We start from the raw sequence: 22,470 nt of genomic DNA on the forward strand, positions 1-22,470 counted from the left end.
ACATACATACACACCATGAAATATTGCCCAGCCACAAAAGAGGGTGAGAACTTGCCATTTGCAACAACATGGATAGAGCCAGAGGGTATAAGTGAAATAAATCAGAGAAAGGTAAATAGCATATGATTTCACTCATATGTGGAATTGAAGAAATAATGAACAAAAAAGAAAAACCCAGACACTTAAATACAGAGAACTAGTGGTTGCCAGAGGGGAGGTGGGTGGGGGAAATGGGTAAAATAAAGGGGATTAAAAGTACAATTACTGTGATGAGCACTGAGTAATGTATTGTTGAATTGTTGAATCACTGTATTGTATAACTGAAACTGATATAACACTGTTAATTATACTTCAATTTAAAAAAGGTATATGAAGTGAAAAATAAAAGGTCCTCCTATCCATGGAGCACTAAAACGTTTGGTGTGTATTCTTCCAGTCTTTTGTTAAGCATATATATATATATATGGCACACACACAGGTATGGTTGACTCCTACATTACACACTTCTAGCACTTGCCTTTTTTTTCACATATTTTTCCTTGTCAACACATTAAATTTTTTAAAAATGTTTTCTATTTATTTTTAAGACAGAGACAGAGCATGAGTGGGGTGAGGCAGAGAGAGAGGGAGACACAGAATCTGAAACAGGCTCCAGGCTCTGAGCTGTCAGCACAGAGCCTAATGCAGGGCTCGAACTCATGAACTTTGAGATCATGACCTGAGCTGAAGTTGGATGCTCAACCAACTGAGCCACCCAGGCACCCCTCCTTGTCAACACATTAGATCCACCTCATTCTTTATAGCTGCTTATGTCATAGTAAATGTACTTGTGTAGAGATTAACATACAGACATCTGAAACATAAATGTGTAAGTAATGAGTTTTTAACTTTATAATAAATAACCACTCTGCCCATTTTGCTACTTAAGTGTAATTTAATTTACTCTAAGGGGCATTAAATTGTGGACAAACAAAACTAGTACACCTCAGGCATCAAAATAAATGTCAGATTGTTATATTTTTTTTTATTAGGATCTTTGAATTTTATTTGGATTACAAAATCATCAATATAACCTCTATATAATTTTATAGACAATAGTCTTGAAAAAACAATAAGCTACTTTATTTTTTTATTTTTTTCCCCTTTATCCCCATCCCCTATTTCCCCCAGCCTCCTACCCACCTCCCCTCTGGTAACCATCAGTTTGTTCTCGGTGGTTAAGAGTATTTCTTGGTTTGTCTCTCTCTCTCTCCCCCCTCCTTTTTTTCCTTTGCTCATTTGTTTTGTTTCTACATTTGTTTATACTTTCTAGCTCTATTCATGTCATTGCCAAATATAATTTTATTTTTTAATAAAGGAAAATTTTTGTACAGTTTATTTAATACATACTAGTAAAATAAGCAATGACAGTATTTTTGTGACAATGGTGTGTCTGAATATTGTTACTTTATAATACTGTAGTATTGTATTTAATACAATACCTTTACATTATTTTTTTTTAATTTTGAGTAGTTAAGTTTAAAAAATTTAGTTGTTAAAATTAACAAAAAATTGACCACTTAATTTGCCTGTGCTTTTGCCTGTACTTTAGTATTTAAAATCTATTAATAGGGCCACTTGCTTGGTTAAAAGGTTTTTAATCTTTTAGAACAATGTGAACAATATAATGCAATCACATGCATAATTTTGTGTTTTCTAGTAACCACAAAAGCAGTAAAAAACCCTTGAAAGTAGTTTTAATAATATGTTTTACTTAGCCTGATATATCCAAAATATCATCTGGACGTGTAATTGATATGAAAATGTTAGTGAGATAACACATTTCTTCCTTTTCTTTCTTCCTTCCTTTCTTTCTTCCTTTCTCTCTCTCTTCCTTTTCTTTTTTTTTTAAATGTTTATATTTGAGAGAAAGAGAGACAGCATGAGTGGGGAGGGACAGAGAGAGAATGAGGCACAGAATCCAAAGTAGGCTCCAGGTTCTGAGCTGTCAGCACAGAGCCCAATGTGGGGCTCAAACTCAAGAACTGCGAGGTCATGACCTGAGCCCAAGTCGGTTGCTTAGTTGAATGAGCCACCTAGGCACCCCAACACATTTGTTTTCATACAGTAGCATGTATTTTTCACACACAGCACATCTCCATTTGAACTTACTACGTCTCAAATATTCAGTGCCCATTAGTGCATAGTGGCTACCATATTAGGTAGTACAATTCTACAATGTAAACTATGAAGGCAAAAACCATTTCTGTTCTTACTATAGTATCTCTGTCACCTAGTACTGTGACTGATCATGGTAGAACTCAAATTTGGTGAATGAATTTTAATTGAGAGGTGTTTTATAAAATTGTGTTTTGTTTTGCTTTTTGTAAATTTGGACAAGAGTTTGAACTCTGACCATCTTATTTAAAAGACATTAAATGAAATTGTATTACAAAAAAAAGTACACCCTCACTGATAGTGAAAGAAAAACCAAAAGAGGTGCATTTTTTTTTAATGTAATGAAAAATTTTGTGGTAGTTTGTTTTGTTTTTAAATGAGAGGAAACTCTATGCTGGCAAGGTTATAGAGAATCTACTACACAGAACTACAGATGATAGTGTAAGGTCGTAAGATTCACATACCCTCTTAGTTCACATTTTGGCATAATTGGTGGATCACATACAAACATTAATCTCAAATCTGTACTAAACCTGAGTCTGCTACCGTAGAGTTGGACTTCTCCATGTTACTATAGCTTCCTTCTAAAGCCACACCCTTCATTTTGCACTAAATCCTATACCCTCTTGCGTAAACCCAAGAACATTATTGCATCAATTCTTACGTCTTTACAATTTTTTTTTTCACTCTACTGGATCATTTCCATTTCCAGCAAACTTCCTTGAAAGACTTGTCCATATTCTGTTTCCAATTCCTCTCTCGTCAAGGTTATCAGTGACTTGTGTGTTCTTAGTTCCAATGTCCAGTTGCTAGTTATCATCTTATTTGACCTATCAGCAGCATTTGACAGACTTTCAAGGATGATTTTCATTGAAACACTTTCTTCAGTTGGCCTCCGGTTCATCATACTCTGTGTTCCTCTTTCCTCATCCAGCACTTCTTTGCGGTTTCCTTCCTGGCACTCCATCTCCTTCTCACTCTCTTAATGCTAGAATATATCAGACCTTCAGTGATCTCATCCAACTGATGTCTTTAAAAACATTGACTCTCCCCCCACCCCACAATTTCTGTCATCAATCAAGAGATATGTCAAATTCCAGACTTTTCTACTGCACATTCCTACTTGTTCTCTCTGCTAGAATACCTAGTATCCATCCCAAACTTAACATATCCAAAACAGAATAGAATCCTTGATTTTTTCTCTTAAATCTGTTCTATTTAGAATCTTATTTATTTAGATGATGATAAATCTATCCTTTCAGTTGCTCAGGCTAAAATCCTTGAAGCCATTCTTTATTTCTCTCTTATTCATCCACATTCCACGCACAAGACATTAAAAATCAAACTATTGGGGTGCCTGGGTGACTCAGTCGGCCCTTGATTTTGCTCAGCTCATGATCTCATGGGCGTGAGATCAACTCCCATGTCGAGATCCATGCTGAGAGTGGAGCCTGCTTAAGATTCTTTCCTTCTCCCTCTGTTCCTCCCCCCCCCCTTAAATAAATAAATACATAAATAAATACATAAATAAAAAATAAAAAATAAATAAATCTATTGCATCAACCTTCAAATGAAATCCAGAATCCAACCACTGTTTACTACTTTGCTTTCTACTCTGCTTGTGTGAGGCATCATTTTCTGTTGTTTAAATCATTGCAACAGACTCTTAAATGGAGACCCTGATCCCAACAGTTTATTTTCAACACAGCAGCTAGACTGCTCTTTTAAAAGGTAAAATCATATGCCCTATCTCTGCTACACCTCAGTGACCCACCATTCACTCATAGTAAAAGCCAAAATCCATAAACGTCTACCAGACCTGACTCGTTCTGCCAGCAACCTGTATGTCCTGTCCCATTATTTCTCTAAGTTCATGTAATACTCTTTCCTTGCTCATTCTTCTTCAGCCACATTGGCATGCCTGACACACTCTCAAGGAGGAGATTTTGCATTGTATTTACCTTTCTGTGCAAATCTACCAAATATCTCCCTGCACAACTAACTCTGTCATCTTCTTCAAGTCTTTGGCTAAATGCCAATTCCCAATGAAGTCTACTGGATGAGTAAGATGGCTGCAAATTTTTTGACTCTCCTCCTACTGGGGAGAGCGTCTGTTTCCCATCCACTTGAATTAAGGATGGTCTATGACTGCTTAAACCAGGAGAGTATGGCAAGCCAGCTTTGGGACTACCAACTTCTTGAACTCTTAGAATCCTGAGTTCTCTTGTAAGAAGTTTGACTACCCTGCTGTAGAAACCACCTGGAGACATCATGAGACTCCATGGGGAAGGAGAGGGTCCCAGCTATGACCAAGCTTCCAGCCATCCGTGCCAAGTACAGACTTGTGAGTGATATCTTAAACCCTCTTTGACCAGCGAAGCCATATTGGATTCTTCAGCCCAACCCTGCCAACAGTTGAAAACCACTGAGTGACTCCAGTTGACAGCTGGTAGAACAGAAGCCCTCCCCAAATTTCTGATCCACAAAATGACGTGATACAACAAAATAGTTGTCACTTAAAGCCACTTAAAGTCACCTACACTATTATCTAAAGTTGCAATTTGTACCTGTCTCTGGCTTGACACTTTCAACTCTCTTTACTTTGCTCTATTTGTTTCTCCATAGTTCTTATCACCTAACATGTAATATATTTGTTTACTGTGTTTATTATTTATTATCATTTTTTAATCAACAATCCTTCCCCCTATTCACCAGAATATAAACGGGGATTTTTTTTTTTTCTGTTTTATTCACTGGTATCAACCTGGAATGTAGAAGTGCTCAATAAATTCTTGTTGAGTGGATAAGAAGTAATCCACACTTTATCACAAAATATAAAAAATATATATATAAACGATCTCAACCGAGCTGTCCAAGAATGAGCATGATATTTAACAAATGGTTTGGTCAGACTACACACACACACAAAATTCAGCCTGGAAGAAACTGTATCTTAAGGAACAAATTTCACTCAAGTGTTTCATACTATCGAACAACTTATTAAGGGTATGAATTCATTAAGCCAAACCTCAAAAATGAAATGATAAAGCAATCTAATGAGATTTAAAAAGAGGCTTTAGAAACAAGTTGAAGATCAAAAGGATGTCATTAAAAATCTAATAAACAAGAAAGGAACAGAAGACAGTTAAGAATGAATTTGCTGACATAGGGGAAAGTTTTAGCACAGTGAGTCAAATGTCACTGGAAAAAAAATCATAACAATTAGAAAAAAGCCAATAGCACCACAGACTAGAAATAGCGCATAAACACATGGAAGAGAGAAAAAGTATTTAAAAATACAAGAAAATTTCCTTGGAATGAAAACTATAGTAAAATAATCAGCAGATTCAAAGCACACATCTACTCCAGAAAATTTTGTTTCTGAATACTAACACCTAGATATATTCTGGTTAAATTCTTAAATTTTAAAAATAAAGACAGATTTCTTTATTGGATGTTAGGAAGTGGATCACGTTCACAGGGGGGAAAAAGGCTATATTTTTAGACTTTTGTACAGCAACATTCAATAGACTGAGAAAATTTCTACAGAGTCTTGAATGAAAAAAAAATGACGCAAACATTTTATACCAGACAAAATCTCATTCAAATATAAAAGCAAGCATGCATGAACTCAAAAAATCGCAAGCCCTTGAGCTGTTCTTGAAAAACCTGCTTATAAATGAAAGCAGTCAATTAACTAATGAATCAACATAAAGACCTCAGCAGTGGAGACACCATGATTAAAAGGATTTATGATGAACAGTGAATCCATTCAATATGAAACTAATTGGAAATAGTGGGGGTATTATGATTATACGCCAGAACCCAATATAATACACTTTGACAATCATAATGTAATCCACAAAAATTGGGAGGTGGAAGGCAAGGAGATTGTAGGAAATGTTAGCAGTCTTTACTATTAAAGCAGTTTAAAATGTATCATGATACCAATCTCATTTTAAATTATCTAAAGTTTTAGCCACAGAATTAGGTTATTTCTAATCCTTAATGCAAGGTGTGCTCTAAATTTTTGTCTATCTGTAGTCTTTCATTCCTTCATAACATGCATAGTATAACCCTATCTTATAAAAAGTATTTCTACCTATCCTTCTACCTGCATGTATGTAGAGAAAAATCTGGGCAATGATGTTCACCTGATATAAATCATAGTTATTTCTGAGGGGTGGGATTTGAGATGAGGATAACTTGGTTAACTTATTTTTGCTGAGAAGCGTAAGAGAAGGTAGCAGTGGGGGGAATGAAATAGCAACTCTGTCTCTCAATAATAACTAATTTTGAGCAAGTTACTTAATAACTATTCTTTCCTCCTCTATAAAATGGGTGCAGTAGTAGTCCTACTTCATGAAGCCATTGTGAGAAGTGAGTTAATGTCCACAAAATACTTAAAATAATGTTTAACATATAGTGAAATCTCAATAAATGTTAACTTCGTCTTCTATGTTTTACTCCTACTAGTCTTTTTCATGCTAGACATTGTTTAAAATATACTTGTATCATTCTCATACAAAGTGATTTAAAAAACAGAACAAAATCCTCACGTTTGGTTTAAAAAACTAGTTGGCTTCCAGTTCTCTTCAAGAAACATATCTGGTGACTTTAACAACAAAATGATGATGTCGTCAGTAGAAAAAAATGCCCATGTCAGTAGAGGATATAATGTTTCTTTATGGAAAAGGATATGGAGACTTATGGACTTGATTGCACCAAGCACAGGATAGCACAGTAAGCTGCCTGGTGGTGGTGTAGACTTTTCAGTCCCCAGTGATTTCCATGTGGACGCAGAGTTTGGATATGACTAGCTGCACTAAGGATTCTACAGACCTTACCTTGCCATTCTTACAGGATTTTCACCTCCTTCTTTTCCTCACCTCTTTCTATGCCCTCCCATCTTGACAATTCTATAGGCTCAGACTATGTGCCTGCCCACTCATGAGCCACAAAATAATTCCAACATACTTCTGAATGCTTATCATGAGAATGGGTGAAGCTAAGGGAAATTTCCCAGGCAGGCCTAGCATCCCTCAAAATAGCCTTCAGAACTCTCTGAGTTTAAACCTACAACACCTAAGCAAAGTGACAAAGGAAGAAGGAAAATAAAGGAATGGGGAAAGACATAGAAGAAAAAAATGAAATCAAATGTAATATTATCAGACATAGTAAAATCAAGACTCAAAACTTATTTATTTTTTTATAAATTTATTTATTTATTTAATTTATTTTGAGAAAGAGAGTGTGAGTGAGGGGGGCACAGAGAGAGAGAGGGAGACAGAATCCCAAGCAGGCTCTGCACTGTCAGTGCAGAGCCTGATGTGAGGCTTGAACTCAAACTGAGATCATGACCTGAGCTGAAATCAAAAGTCGGATGCTTCACTGAGTTACCCAGGCACCCAAGACTGAAAGTTTAAAATGGGATAAAGGAATTTTTAAAAATAATTTTGTATAGTAATCTACCAAAATATATAATAATTATTAGTAGCAAACATCATAGAAGATGTTTACACAGAGCAAAATCTCCCAGAAATCTATAAAATTGATAAAGCCACTATCATATGGTTGATCTTTAATAGACTTCTTTCAGAATTTGCACATCAAGAATACCAAAATTAAACAGATGTATCCAGAAGATTTTAATAATGTAATAAATAAACAACATGTTCTATATCCATGTTATATCCAAAATATCCATGTTAGATCTTAATAACCTGCCAAGAAAACCTTTATAATGTGCATTAGGTAAGATTACCTGAGATGATATTTGGCTACAAGTGACAGAAACCCAAAATAGTGGTGACTTAAAGAAGATAGAAGTTTATTTCTATCTCACATAAATATAGGTTTTCAAGGCTGATTTGGGGTATTCACTGTCAATCTCCTTCTTGCCTGGTCCTTTGTCATGACCTATAAATGGCTTCTACCAGTGGCACAAGAATGTCATTCTGATTCCATCTAGCATGTCTGCTTTCCAGCTAGCAGGGGGGAAGCAATGGAAGGGAAAGAGACTTCTCCCAGCTTTTAAGACAATTTTTGGGGAGTATCACAAATTACTTCAACTTACATTCCTTTGGCCCAGAACCTAGTCATATGGAAATACCTAGATGCAATGGAAGTTGGGATATTTTTACATATTCTTCCCATGGACCAGATAAAAATTGTCATATCTACTGTAGAAGAAGGAGGAGGAGGATAATAAGGATGTGGAGGAGGAGGAGAGGGTAAAGAGGGGGAAAGGGAAGGGGGAGGAAAAGGAGAAGGGGATGAGGGGGAGGGGGAGAAGGAAGAAGAAGAGGAGGAAGAAGAAGGAGGAGGGGAAGGGGAAGAAGAAGAAAAAGGAAGAGGAAGAGAAGGGGAGAGTAGATACTGAGGGAAAACAATCACTGAGACACCTTACACATCTGAAAATGTGTTTTTTCTATGCTTCCTTCATTGGATAATTTGGCTGGGAATAGAATTCTTTTTTTTTATTAAACATTTTTTTTAAATGTTTATTTTTGAGAAACAGAGTGAGAGTGGGGGAGGGTCAGAGAGGGATGGAGACACAATCTGAAGCTGACTTCAGGCTCTGAACTGACAGCACAGAGGTTTGGAATAGAATTCTAATTTGGACAACAATTAACCTTTCAGGTTTGCATGACAGTGTCTCTGGAGAGACACAGAACATATAGATATTTCTTATTATTTCATTATATGTGTGTGTGTGTGTGTCTGTGTCTGTGCCTGTGTCTGTATATAAATTAGGAATTGGCTTATACAATATGGAGGCTGAGAAGCCCCACAATCAACTGCCAGCTGCCTGCAAGCTGAAACCCAGGAAAGCTGGTATAATTCAGTCCAAGTCCAAAGGCCTGAGAATTATGGGAACCGATGGTGTAAATCCTAGTTTGAAATGGAATCAGCATCTCAAAGAGATACTTGCGTTCCCATATTCACTGCAGTATTATTCACAATAGCCAAGCTATGGAAACAACGTAAGTGTTCATGGATGGATGAATAAAGAAAGTGCTATGTTGTGTGTATGTATGTGTGTGTGTGTGTGTGTGTATTACATTATATATATAATGTATATTATTCCATATTATTATTCAGCCTTATAAAAAGAAGGATATCCTGGCATTTGTTACTATATGGATGAATCTGGAGGACTTTATGCTAAATGAAATGAGCCAGACACAGAAAGGGAAATACTGCATGATCTCACTTATATGTAGAATTTGAAAAAGTTGAACTAATAATAGAAACAATAGAATGGTTACCAGAGGCTGGAGGGTGGAGGAAATGGAGAATGTTGATCAGAGAGTACAAAGTTTCAGTTATAAGATGAATACGTTTTGGGGTCTATTGTACAGCATAGCAACTATAGTGAATAATATTGTATTGTATACTTTAAATTTGCTGAGAATAAATCTGAAGTGCTTTCATCACATACACATACTAATTGGTAACTATGTGAGGTGATGAATATATTAATTAGCTTGATTATAGCAATCATTTCACAATGTAAACATATATCAAAAAATCCTATTGTACACCCTAAATAGAGTATTTGTGTTTATCAGCTATCCCTCCATAAATCTTGGGAAAAGAATCCCAGTCCATGAGCAGAAGATAAGATGAGATGTAGTAAGGCAGGAAAAAAGCGAGCAAGTCCCTTCTTCTTCCACCTTTTGTTCCATTCACCTCCATGGATTGGGTGATATTCACTGACAATGTGGAGAGCAAACTGCTTTACTGAGCCCACCAATTCAAATACTAATCTCATCCATAGGGTCCCTCACAACCACCCCTAGAAACAATGTGTAATCTGGGCACCCCTTGGCTCAGTCAAGTTGACACACAAACTTACCTATCACATTATTGTTGAGATGTCTGATGGAACTCTGATTCTTGAGCTCTTGGATGTGGCTGAGTTTCTTTCCTGAAACTGTTAGGACCTCTTTTATGAAGATCTTTTTTCTTTCACTCTGATAGGTAATTTTCTTTTGAGTTCTGAAATTTCATGATGATGTACTTTAGTGTGAACATTTCCCCTTCAGTGTGCTGGTTACTTAGTAATATTTTGATTTGGACATTTGGTCCTTCATTTCTTGAAGGAAATTGTCTTCAATATTTTCTTTGTGCCTTTTATTTCTCATACTTTTAATTTCCAAGAATAGTTTTTTGCTTTCTGGATGTTCCTTTTTTTTTTTTTTTTTTAATTTTTTTTTGAATGTTTATTTATTTTTGAGACAGAGAGAGACAGAGCATGAACAAGGGAGGGGCAGAGGGAAAGGGAGACACAGAATCCGAAACAGGCTCCAGGCTCTGAGCTGTCAGCCCAGAGCCCGACGCGGGGCTCGAACTCACAGACCGAGAGATCATGACCTGAACCGAAGTCGGCCGCCCAACCGACCAAGCCACCCAGGCGCCCCTCTGGATGTTCCTTTTAATAGCACCTTGTTCTTGTTGCAAAGAACATTAATGAGTTTGCATTATCTAAGTCACAAAGTTTCTTTTTATTCTTTGGTTTTCCTTTCACATTAGATCGAATCTAATGTCTGGTGACTTTTGACCATCTTCACATATTTGATATTGAGGTACCTAAAAGTTGAGTGGAAGCTGTGTGCATGGGTGGGATTTATCACCTGATGGGCTTTACTATAGGTAATCTGTGCTGTTTTATTGAGAACTCAGTATCTATAGGTCTTTTTTCTGAGGCTGGTCAGATTCCTGTGAAAAGATTCTTCATTTATATGGTTAGAGCCTAACTGTAATATTGTGGCATCTAAGTCCGAGAAGGGAGCTATTTTTCACTTAATTCACACCCTGCTTTTAAGTTTATTTATTTTTTAAGTTCACTTATTTATTTTTGAGAGAGAGAGAGAGCACGCATGTGGAAGGGGCAGAGAGAGAGAAGATCCCAAGCAGGGTCTGCATCATCAGTGCGCAGCCCTACATGGGGCTGGAACTCACAAACTGTGAGATTATGATCTGAACCGAAACCAGGAGTCAGAAGCTCAACCGACTGAGCCACCCAGGTGCCCCATGCTCCTCCCCCCTTTAAAGTATCCCTTATCCACAGTTGAGGCTGATGTACCCAAATTCAGTATTTTTGCACAAACTCTCTACAAGGTAAATTCCAGGCTTCTGCCATCATGGAGGAATGACATTGTGCAGAGGCACAGGGTTCAGGATAGGGGTGGCGAGTTGAGGTCTAAGGGCTTCAGCTGATTCTCTTTTGTTGAATCAGTTCCCTACTTTCAGTTGCACCTTGCACTCCAATTCCTGGTATTTCTCCGGGATTCTTTGATTCGAGTTGCTTATTTCTATGTTTTCCCCATGGTCAACGACTCCTTGCTCATTTGCTTTCCATCTCCTTTCCTGATTTCTTTGTTGTGTGGGTTTATGTCTCTCTTGTTTAACTATCATTTTAGTGGACTTTAGTGAAGAAGCAAAGGTAAATATGTGAGTCACTATGTTTAATTCAGCAATTTGTGGTTTTTAACATCGGAGTTTTAATTCTCTTTTCTATCAATGCTTCTCACTTTCTTCTGTAAATTTTTAGTGGTCCTATCTACATGCAGAAGACTCATTCAGCTAAACTCTGGCTGTTTTAAGCTCTCTCTGCTTCCAAAAAGCTCCTTACTCTACCCCACACATCTGGATTTATTAAAGGAGCTAAACTGTACTTATTGAACACTGAGTATGATGTTTCACTTTATATTTATTATCTTATAAAATCTTTACAACATACACACACACACACACACACACACACACACGAATTCATACTCTACAAGGTACTTTGTAATGTTTCCCTCTGTTTCCTTAATTTTTTTTAATGTTTATTCACTTTTGAGAGAGAGAGACAGTGTGAACAGGGTAGGGACTGAGAGAGAGGGAGACACAGAATCCAAAGCAGGCTCCAGGCTCTGAGCTGTCAGGACAGAGCCTGATGCGGGGCTTGTACCCACAAACCGTGAAATCATGACCTGAGCCGAAGTTGGGTGCCTAACTGACCAAGCCACCTGGGCACCCCACTTCTGTTTCCTTAAAGAATTATGAACATTATCAGTATTTATATAGATTTTTAGCATAATTTCAATGGCTGCATCATCTCCCATCATTTAGAGGATTTATTTGATCTATTTGTTAATTTTCCTGATTGCTTAACACTGGTTAAGTTTGGGGTGCTTCTGGTGATGGACTGAAGCAGTGAGTTAGTCAGGTGAAGGACACCAGCGCAGAGCAGAGTGGTAGTTGTTAAATTATAATCTTCCATTATTCCAGGACTTCTGGTAAATTCTCATTATAATCAGCTACATTTTCTCTGATGTACTATTATGAAATTAAGAGGGAAGCCCATTCCTCTGTGGAAGGACTAATGGCCACAGTGACTCGGCTCAGTGGCATGGTGATCTTACAAATGTCATTGTCAGTCAGAGACAGTGGCACATGGACCTAAGGAGGTCAAAGCATAAGGGACCAAGACCCTGCTCCTATGACCCATGAGGTGGCCCTGGACTGTTTAGACATAGCTAGAGGATACTTGGAGGGAGGTGGTAATTTCCACAGTATGAGACCAGGTGAGAAAGGTCTGAGAAGATGCTCTAGTAATTCAGGTGTTGACTAAGGGTATCATGGTCTATTTTATGTAACAGTATTCATTTACATTTTTGTTGTGGATAGTGAGCACTTAGAAAGCATGGTCCATGCCTCAGTCATCCTTGTATTACTCATGTCTAGAATACTGAACTAAAGTATGGTAGCACTGACATTAGATGAGGTATAAGGGCATGCCCAACAGCGCACAGAAGACAGGAGAAATAATGGAAGCCAAGCCCCTGGCCAGCAGCAGAGCCAGCCCCTTTGCAGAAGGAGCAGTAGAGTGAAGCAGCAATTAATTGATACCAGCATCTGGAGAACAGACATTGACCTGTATGCAGAAAGGAGAGGAATTTAGGAGTTAGGGAAGCAGAAAAATTATTTATCTTGTATATTTAAAATTCACATTTGTCTAGAAATTATAACTGAAGTTGGCTTTCGACAGGTTGCTTGATAAGAACATTTTAAAGAAGGAGAATGTGTCCCTCAGCATTGCAGGAGCATAATGAGAGCACATTCAAATTGGGTAACTGAGGAGAGTTTAATGAAGAAACAGTCTGTAAATGTGCAGTCAAGACTTAGGGAAAACAACCGCTGGATGGTGGAATACTCCAGGATGCATAACAGCGGGGAGCCATGATCACTTCTAAGCCTACAGGGGCAGAGGACAGAGGTTATTAGAACCCCTGAGAGCATCTCCCGCTGGGCAAGTCCAGTTGAAGACCAGGTATTGTGAAGCCTGTTGATAGAGTCCTTAGAGGTTAGCCTCCCAGAGATGAGACCTGGGTGAGGGAGGCGGTGTAGAGTGGTCTGCAGGGGCTGGTGAGAGATACTCTGTACAAGGTGTCATTAGACACATGTGTTTTTGAAGAGATAAGCCTGGAGCTAGCCAGTACATGTGTTTATACCTGTTATCATGAATTTAAGGTAACTTTTCATTCTGATATGATTTCAAACTGGAAAATTTACAAAATAGTAACAGGAACTCCTGTGTATCCTTTACCCTGCATTTAGCCTCTTTTGCTTTATTATTCTCTCCCCCCACCTTCTCCCGTCTCCCCATCGATCTCTCTCTCTTATTCTAGGTTTTCCCCTCAACCATGTGAGAATAAGTTGGACACATTGTTCCTCCTTTACCGTAAACACTTCATTGTGTATTTCCTAGGCATAAGGATATTCTCTGACATAACCATGGTACAATAATCAAAATCAAGAAGTTTAGAAATGACACAATTCTATTTTATACACAGCTCATATTCAAATTTTATCAATTGTCTCAATAATGTTCTTTGTAGCTTTTTTTTTTTATGGTGCTAGATGTAATCTATGCTCATACATTGCATTGAGTAATCATGTCTGTTTTGTCTCCTTTAGGTGGGAACATTTCCTCCCTTCTCTTCATTTTTCTTGATCTTGACCTTTTTTTTTCCTATTATTAGAATATTTAGGCTAAATCTGTACTTTTGTATCCAGGTCATCTTAGAATTGATTCCCCTTCCTTCTTTCCACTTTCCTTCCCTCCTTCCTACTTCCTTTTTTTTTGTTTTTGCTAAAGGTAAAAGCTTTCTTATAATAATGGAAATTTTATTTTAATAGTTTCAAAGATTGTTGACTTGTTTCCTTGAGACTAGAGTATGCTATAGGGAATTTCATTTATATAAATATTTATTGTAGGAGGCTGAGTCAATTAACCTACAGTTTAAGCTGTGTTAGAGGCAGTCATGTGATTTTTGTCCTAAACCTCAGTGGTAATTAATTCCCAAAGACATCATTGATCTAGACAGAAGGAACTTACCTAGTATAAATAGTGTAAACACCCTTAAAATTAGAAACATAATTAAAGAGAATTTCTTTTTTGTGGATTATATTTATAAAAACTAAAGTGAGAGATTAATTATAAAATTTTTAATGTTTATTTATTTTTGAGAGAGACAGACTGCAAGCAGGGGAGGGGCAGAGAGAGGGGGAGACACAGAATCCGAAACAGGCTCCAGGCTCTGAGCTGTCTGCACAGAGCCCGAAGTGGGGCTTGAAGTCGTGAGCCATGAGATCATGACCTGAGCCAAAGTCGGAAGCTCACCCAGGTGCCCTGAGAGATTAATTTTAAACACAGTGAAGAATTTCAGTTTATTTGACAGGTGGTTGGAGATCATAAGAATCCCTGTAACAGTACTGGCTACTGGGGGCTGGGAACCAAATCATTTTAGGATTTATGTGGGAGTCAGAATTGCTCTCGTGTGGTCCAGGAACACAGAAAATATTAGTTACATATACATCAAGTGATGTATGATTTCTTCTTTTTGCTGATCTAGTGCGTATTACTAGAGCCCAACTGACTACTGTTAACTAAACATCTGCTGTATGCCAATACTTCATAATTCTCTACCTTAATCCTCACAATAATCCTGTTAGTTAACCTCTTGCATAGATGTAGAAACCAAGGCCCAGAGAGGATAAGTAACTGGATGTACTCTACTGGATGTAGCAAAGCTGATCCTGGAATCTAGAGTTTGGTGAATCCAAAAACGTGTGTTCTGAACCATTATGTTAAGAGGTCCGTAGTAAAATAATCTGCAAGAGCTGTTTAAGACAAAATTACATTGATTTCTTCATTGTAAGACTTGTCAGAATTTTTATCATGCAAATGAACACTGGAAATTTCCAAGAAGGGCAAAGAGTATGCAGCAGTTCCGGAACTCGTACAGTAGTGCCGTCTTATCTGTGGGGGATACGTTCCAAGTCCTCCATGGGTGCCTGACACCACAGATAGTACCAAACCCTATATATACTCTGCTTTCTCCTTTACATACTTTCCTATGGTAAAGTTTAATTCATAAATTAGGCACAGTAAGAGATTAGCAACAACGATAAAATAGAACAATGGTAACAATATATTGTAGTCAAGTTCTGTGAACATGGTCTCTCTCTGTCTCAAAACACCTTGCACTCTACTCACCCTTCTTCTAGTGATGATGTGAGATGACAAAATGCCTCCGTGATGCGATGAGAGGAGGTGAGTGGCATAGGCAGTATGATGCAGCATTAGGATACCAGTGAGTTTCTGACCATCCATCAGAAGGAGGTTCATCTCTAGGCCTGGGCTAATAGGCTGGAGCTGACAGCAGGTCACTGAAACAATGGGATGGGAGACCTTAGATCAGGGGGACTACTGTATAGTCAGTCACAGAAGCCTTCCCCCCACCTCTTACCTCTCATAATATTTCCTCTCTGCTGTGTTCCTCTCTGCTCTTTTGTAAACATTGGGCTAGAAGGTGGCCAGAAGAGGGTGGGACTACAGAGCTATCATTGAAGAGGAAAGCTGAGAACTACAGAGGAGCCAGGGGTGGAGGAAGGAAAAGAAGGGGATTTGTTGTCTGATGGGTACAGAGTTTCTGTGTCTTAAGATGCAAAGAGTTCTGAAGATTAGTTGCACAAAAGTGTGAATGGACCAAACACTACAATTTGTTAAGATGATAACTGAATGTCCATTCACACTTTTGCGCAACTAATCTTCAGAACAGGGTTGATGGCAGGGACTGGGGGAGGGGAAAATTGGTGGTGGGCATTGAGGAGGGCACTTGTTGGGATGAGCACTGGGTGTTGTATGTCAGTGATGAATCGACCCCCAAAACCAAGAGCACACTCTATACACTATATATTAGCCAACTCGACAATAAATTATGTTAAAAAAATTAAAAAATGATAAATTTTGTATTTTACTATAAATTTTTAAAAAGTCCAGGGTTGCCTGGATAGCTCAGTTGGTTGAGTGTCCGACTCTTGATTTTGGCTCAGGTGAGATCCCAGGTTCGTGGGATCCAGCCCCGCATCAGGCTCAATGCTGAGTATGGAGCCTGCTTAGGATTTTGTCTCTCTCCCTCTGCCCCTCTCCCCAGCTGGTATGCGCACGTGAGCTCTCTCTCTCTCTCTCTTTCTCAAAAAACAAACAAACAAACAAACAAACAAACAAAAACAAAAAACAAAATAAATACACAGGGATCAACACATCTTCAGCTTCTCATTCCAGACTCTAGTTTGAGTAGAGAGTTTCTCTTGTCTCAGTATTACCACCTTATTAGCATGATGCTTCTCAATAAAATGCCGTAAAACCAGCTTAGGGAAAAATTGCCATCAGTGGAGAAAAGACAAAAATTCCAAGGCCAGGCTTTGCTTTCAAAAGTTACTTTTATTTTTATTTTTTTTAATTGAGTTTGTTTATTTATTTTGAGAGAGAGAGAAAGTCCAAGTGGGGCAGGGCCAGAGAAAGAGGCAGAGAGAACCCCAAACAGGCTCCTCACTGACAGTGTGGATCCCAATGTGGGGCTTGAACTCATGAACCATGAGATCATGATCTGAGATGAGACCAAAAGCTGGACACTTAACCAACTGAGCCACCCAGGTGCCCCTCAAAATTTACTTTTAAAGGGAAAGTGTTATTCTTATTTTTATTTACATTGTATCAATTTACAATTTAGTTTAGGTCAGTTGATGAGCAAAACATCTTAGACATGTTTTCAATTCTATTCAGATATTACCGGTCCTTTTTTTGAGAGAGAGAGCAAGAGTGAGCACAAGCGGGAGAGAGGAACAGAGGGACAGTCTCAAGCAGGCTCCACGGTCAGTGTGGAGTCTGACACAGAGCTTAAACCCATGACTCTGGGATCATGGCCTGAGCCGAAATCAAGAGGCAGATGCTCAGTTAACTGAGCCACCCAGGTGTCCCCAGATATTACTTGTGATGTAACTATGTTTACTGTAATTTTGAAAAATAGAAGAAACTTGCTTTACATGAAGGAAAAAAAAAACAAGAAAAATATAATTTTATTTGGAACAGTAAAGTTCAAAACATCCACAATTTGTCCTTCTCTCTTGTCCTCCCTCCACCACCAGCTCTCACTGCCCAGTGCAGTTTTATATCTGTACTCACAGGGACAACACTAATGGCAAAGCTAGAGCTATGTGTGTATTTTGGCAGATGGCCCTGTGTATGTTAGAGCAGCACAAAGAGTCACTAAATTGATAGCAATATCAGGACAGAAAAATTCCCAGCGAACATTGTGTGTCACAAGTGAAGACCTGAGAAGGTCTGAATTTTGCATCTTGAATAACATATATGGAAATAATTCTGTTTTATCCGTCATGTCACAGAGAAGTATCATACATTTTTATGCTTAACATAAAGTTTCTGAGTAACAGAAAGGCCACTGGGTAGTAAAGACCAAAAAACACAGTCAGGATTTTAGAAAGTATTTCCTTCCATCGACCTGGAAGCCAATGGAGCAGAAATAATAGGAATCAGGGTGATACAACTGAGGCATGTTTGTAAGTTCACATTGTTCTGTCTGTGGCCAGTTTGAAAAGGTAATAACAGAACACCATTGCTCGTTCCAGGTTCAAGGGGGGGGGACCCCACCTCTTAAAATGAGAGGTAAGTGATATGTTCTGGAGTTAGCAATAAAAGGAGGCAGATGCTCTGACAGTAATGTTGGTATACCCAGGGAGGCATCAAGGATCTCGCAGGATGATTCTTCCTTAGATTAGCGCTGCGTAATTAAGAATAATTGAATTATGGGTGCTGCTTGTGAGGCTTGTATCATTTGTCTTGTTGATAGTAACTCCAGAATACACCCACATGTGAATTAATTCGCTGATAGTTATTGAAGGAGTAAAATGGTACAGCAGGCTAATCAGAAGGGCTGGACAAGGGGGGCTGAAAGCTCTACTTTATTTGCATGTGATGACCCACTACACTGTGTAGTATGCTATTGAGCAGCTCATTTGACCTCTCTGCCTCAGTTTCTTAGTTGGTGAAGCTGGAAAACGCATGCAGTTCAGACCTACATAGCCTTCTGCTCATCTCAAAAACCCATACTGAACACCAGGGTCAAATTTATGGGCCCCAAATTCCACTTTGATTACGTAGAAATAAAAAGGGACACTTCGCCCTGCTTCCAGTATGATTAAGCACTTCATATACAACAGCCAGATAAAACATATAACTCTGACATAAGCCAAAAATAACAAGGTCACCCTGACTGAGTTTGATCCCTGCATAGCAAAACCTTGACTATTTCCTGCAAACTGTTTTCTACTTGATATTTTCCAGGCTGGTGTCTGAAGATACATCATGTCTGCTTGGATATAATAATCGTGTAAGAAAGTTACTGTTTTTTCCTCATGAATAGACTAATGTAAAGCTGGTAACCTGGGTAATTTTGCAGTTTGAAATTTAATAATTTGGCCAGCCAGTTCTTCTGAAGTCTGACTCTCTGCCCTTTTGGAAAATATTTATTTTCCTTTGTAAATGCTTCTTTCTGTCTCTTCCTTTGACAATCATCTCAAAAGCCTTTGTACAAAGCTGCTAATCATTTCTTGTTATTTATCAATCAAATGCAAATTCCTTTGGCTGATATGTCACAGCTGCTGAAATCGAACCTTGAATTCTTTCTCCACATTTTTGTCCCATCATTTCCTCACATGAATCCTATAGCAGCCAGGTAGACCGTGATGCCTGGATTTTCATCTCTGCACCTTTACTCATACTGCATTTTCCAGCTGTAAGATCTCCCACACATCTCTTTATCAATGCAAATCATATCCATCTCTCCAGGCACAGCTTAGTCTCTGTACTATCCACAAAACCTCCCTGGGTAGCTCACAGTACTTTTCCTTCTCTCAATTCATTGTCTGGGCCACTCAGCACTCAACCATTTGTTGTGTGAAGTAGTTTGCACTAACATTTTACGCCTGCATGCCCCATCTCTCCAGATAGATGTTAACCTTCAGTCCTTAAGTAAAATAGGCTTTTCTAAAGCAGTTCTGATATTCAAGCCGGGGCTTGAAAACAGTACTATATTGTTTTCTCTGCGTTTTACATAATTGTAATTGCATTTTTTAAATGTTTATTTATTTTTGAGAGAGAGAGAGACAGAGTGCAAGTGGGGGAGGGGCAGAGAGAGAGGGAGACAGAATCGGAAGCAGCCTTCAGGCCCTGAGCTGTCACCACAGAGCCCGGCATGGGGCTCGAACTCACGAACCATGAGATCATGATCTGAGCCCAAGTCGAATGCATAACTGACTGAGCCACCCAGGCATCTCTGTAATTGCATTATTGAGATGTGGAATAAATTGGGGATATAAACCACTTTTAATAATTCTATGCCAAACTCCACTTTACAACTTCTACCGACACCTTGGGCGGAGTCCATATTTTTATAGTCACTTTCTGTTATTAAAACACTCTAGTCTAAAAACTTCAATTGCACATGTGATTCAAAACTCTCCCCCGGTGCCAGTCACACTTGTTATCTTCTGTTTTCTATCTGGAACATGGGGAAAGGGATAGGGGGAAATGTCACACACTTCTCTTCTTTGGGTGATTGCAATCTTCTCCTTCTTGCTTTTCTGGGATGCTGATGGGAGATGACACCCTCTTAGTAGAGTGTAAATGCTGACTTCCTGGTGGGTCTCCCCACTGCTGAGTTCCCTGGTGGGATCTCTAGTTTCAAGTCAGCCTCTTCCCTTGACCTCTTCTTGCTACTGGACCCCTCTCCTGGCAGATGGCTCCCTTGGGTGCTATCTGGTCTGATGACCAGCCCAGGTACTTTCTGTGGTTCCACCAGATGCATAGAGAAGTCCTGCTATTCATACCAGACGGTGCAACTGCTGACCCCATTCTTGCCCTTCTGTCGGTCCTGTTTCTTTTCTCACCTGGTCGCGTTCCCCTGCTCAGGCTGCTGGGGAGCAGATCTGTAAGACCTCTTTCTTTCTTTCTTTCTTTCTTTCTTTCTTTCTTTCTTTCTTTCTTTCTTTCTTTCTTTCTTTTCTTAAAAATTTCTTAATGTTTATTTTTGAGAGAGAGACAAAGCATGGGCAGTGGGGGAGGGGCAGAGAGAGAGGGAGACACAGAATCCGAAGCAGGCTCCAGGCTTCGAGCTGTCAGCACAGAGCCCAATGCAGGACTCAAACCCATGAACCGCAAGATCATGACCTGAGCCAAAGTCCAACGCTTAACTGACTGAGTCACCCTGCAAGACCACTTTCTAAGCAGATGTTAAGTGGAGAAGGAAATGGCAGTGCCCTTATTTATACGCACCTGCATTTTTTAAAAAACTTGGGGCCCCCTCCCATCAATCCTTGACCTATATATCTGTTGAACAACAAGATACCAATTTTGTGACGCTATTTTTCTAAGAGAGGCTCTTTGTAGAAATTATTCCTGATCAAAGTTATAAAATGAATAGCTGTTTCATTTCCAAATAAGGTAATTCTAATGAAAACCTAAGGTCTCCTCAGGCATTTTACTATATTATTAAAAGCACGGGATTCTTCATTTTACTGCAGGACAGACTATTCCAACAGTTTATTTTCAGTCCTGAACCTTTCTAAACTTTATGGTGTATAAATTCCATTCTATTAGAGACAGTTTGGGACATCTGCCTAAATTCCAGACATCCTTCAGACAATCTTATTATATTTTATAGTCACCCATTCCCCCCATAAACTTTTCAGTTTAATTTTATTTCCAATTAGTTTTTTGTATGTGTGTTCTACTCCATCATCAGTGTAAATTTTTTCCCCCTGGATTTTTACTTTGGAGTCACTATATGCTTCTTCTGTGCATTGTAATTTTGTATTCTCTATCTGGTATTTCCAAATGCTGAAGTCCTTGAGGCCTAATTGAGGGCAGTTATGCATTAGAAAGAATGACTGTTACATTTGATCTGGGTTTTCTAGGTATCTTGTAGGAGAATTTTTGATGATTGCTAGCCTGTTATTCTTTGAAATTTCAAATCCTACCTACTTGTATTACGGAATTTTCTTCATATCTTGTTCTAAAGCAGTATAATAATAAAACCTACTGTTTATCAAATGCCTTTTATGTGCCAAGTACTTTATATCTGTGGTCCCCATTTTGTGGTCATCTTTGTGGTCTAGCAGTGATCACTCTATATAAATAGAAACCTGTTACCCTCTGTGTCTACCTCTTGTGTGTATTCCGTATAGTGATATGATATTGTGATGTACAGTAAAGAGATGTGTATTTAGTCCTCATCTTGTTGAGCTTCTAAAACCCTTGGAATTTCCTAAATGATGAGAACATTAAAGGTGTCTCTTGTTATGTTATCGAGGTGGTTTTGAATCCCCCCACTAAGGATGAGTGAGGGCTGATTTTCAGGAGAACAAACCATATAATTAGAGGGCTGGAAATTGTAGTCTTAACATCCTTACCTCTGAGGAGGAGAGAAGTTCTGGAGGGTGAATCAGTCATTAATGGCCAGTGATTTAATTAGTCATGACTATGAAATGAAGCCACCATAAAAACCTGAAAGCATGTGGTCTGAAGATCTCCTGGGTTGGTGAACATGTGGAGATTCAGGAAGAGCAGCACGCCTAGAGTTCTTGGTGCCATTTCCCCATACTCTGCCCTAAGCACCTCTTCTAACTGGCTGTCCCTGAGTTATATCCATTTATAAATATCCATTTATATCCATTTATAATTGCTTCCAAGCAATAATCTAGGAAGTGAAAAGTCTCTCTGAGTTCTGTGAGCCATTTTAGGAAGTTAATCAAGCTCAAGGAGCGGGGTGTGGGGGATTTGGAAACCCCATAGTAGGTGACAGCACAGGTGACAACCTGGACTTGTGATTGGTGTTTGATGGGGGGTGGGGAGGCTTGTACGACTGAGCCTTAACCTATGGGATCTGATGCTAT

The sequence above is a fragment of the Panthera pardus genome, unplaced genomic scaffold (genome assembly GCF_024362965.1).
Source record: "Panthera pardus isolate Hobbes unplaced genomic scaffold, ASM2436296v1 HiC_scaffold_6, whole genome shotgun sequence".
Lineage (NCBI taxonomy): Eukaryota > Metazoa > Chordata > Mammalia > Carnivora > Felidae > Panthera > Panthera pardus.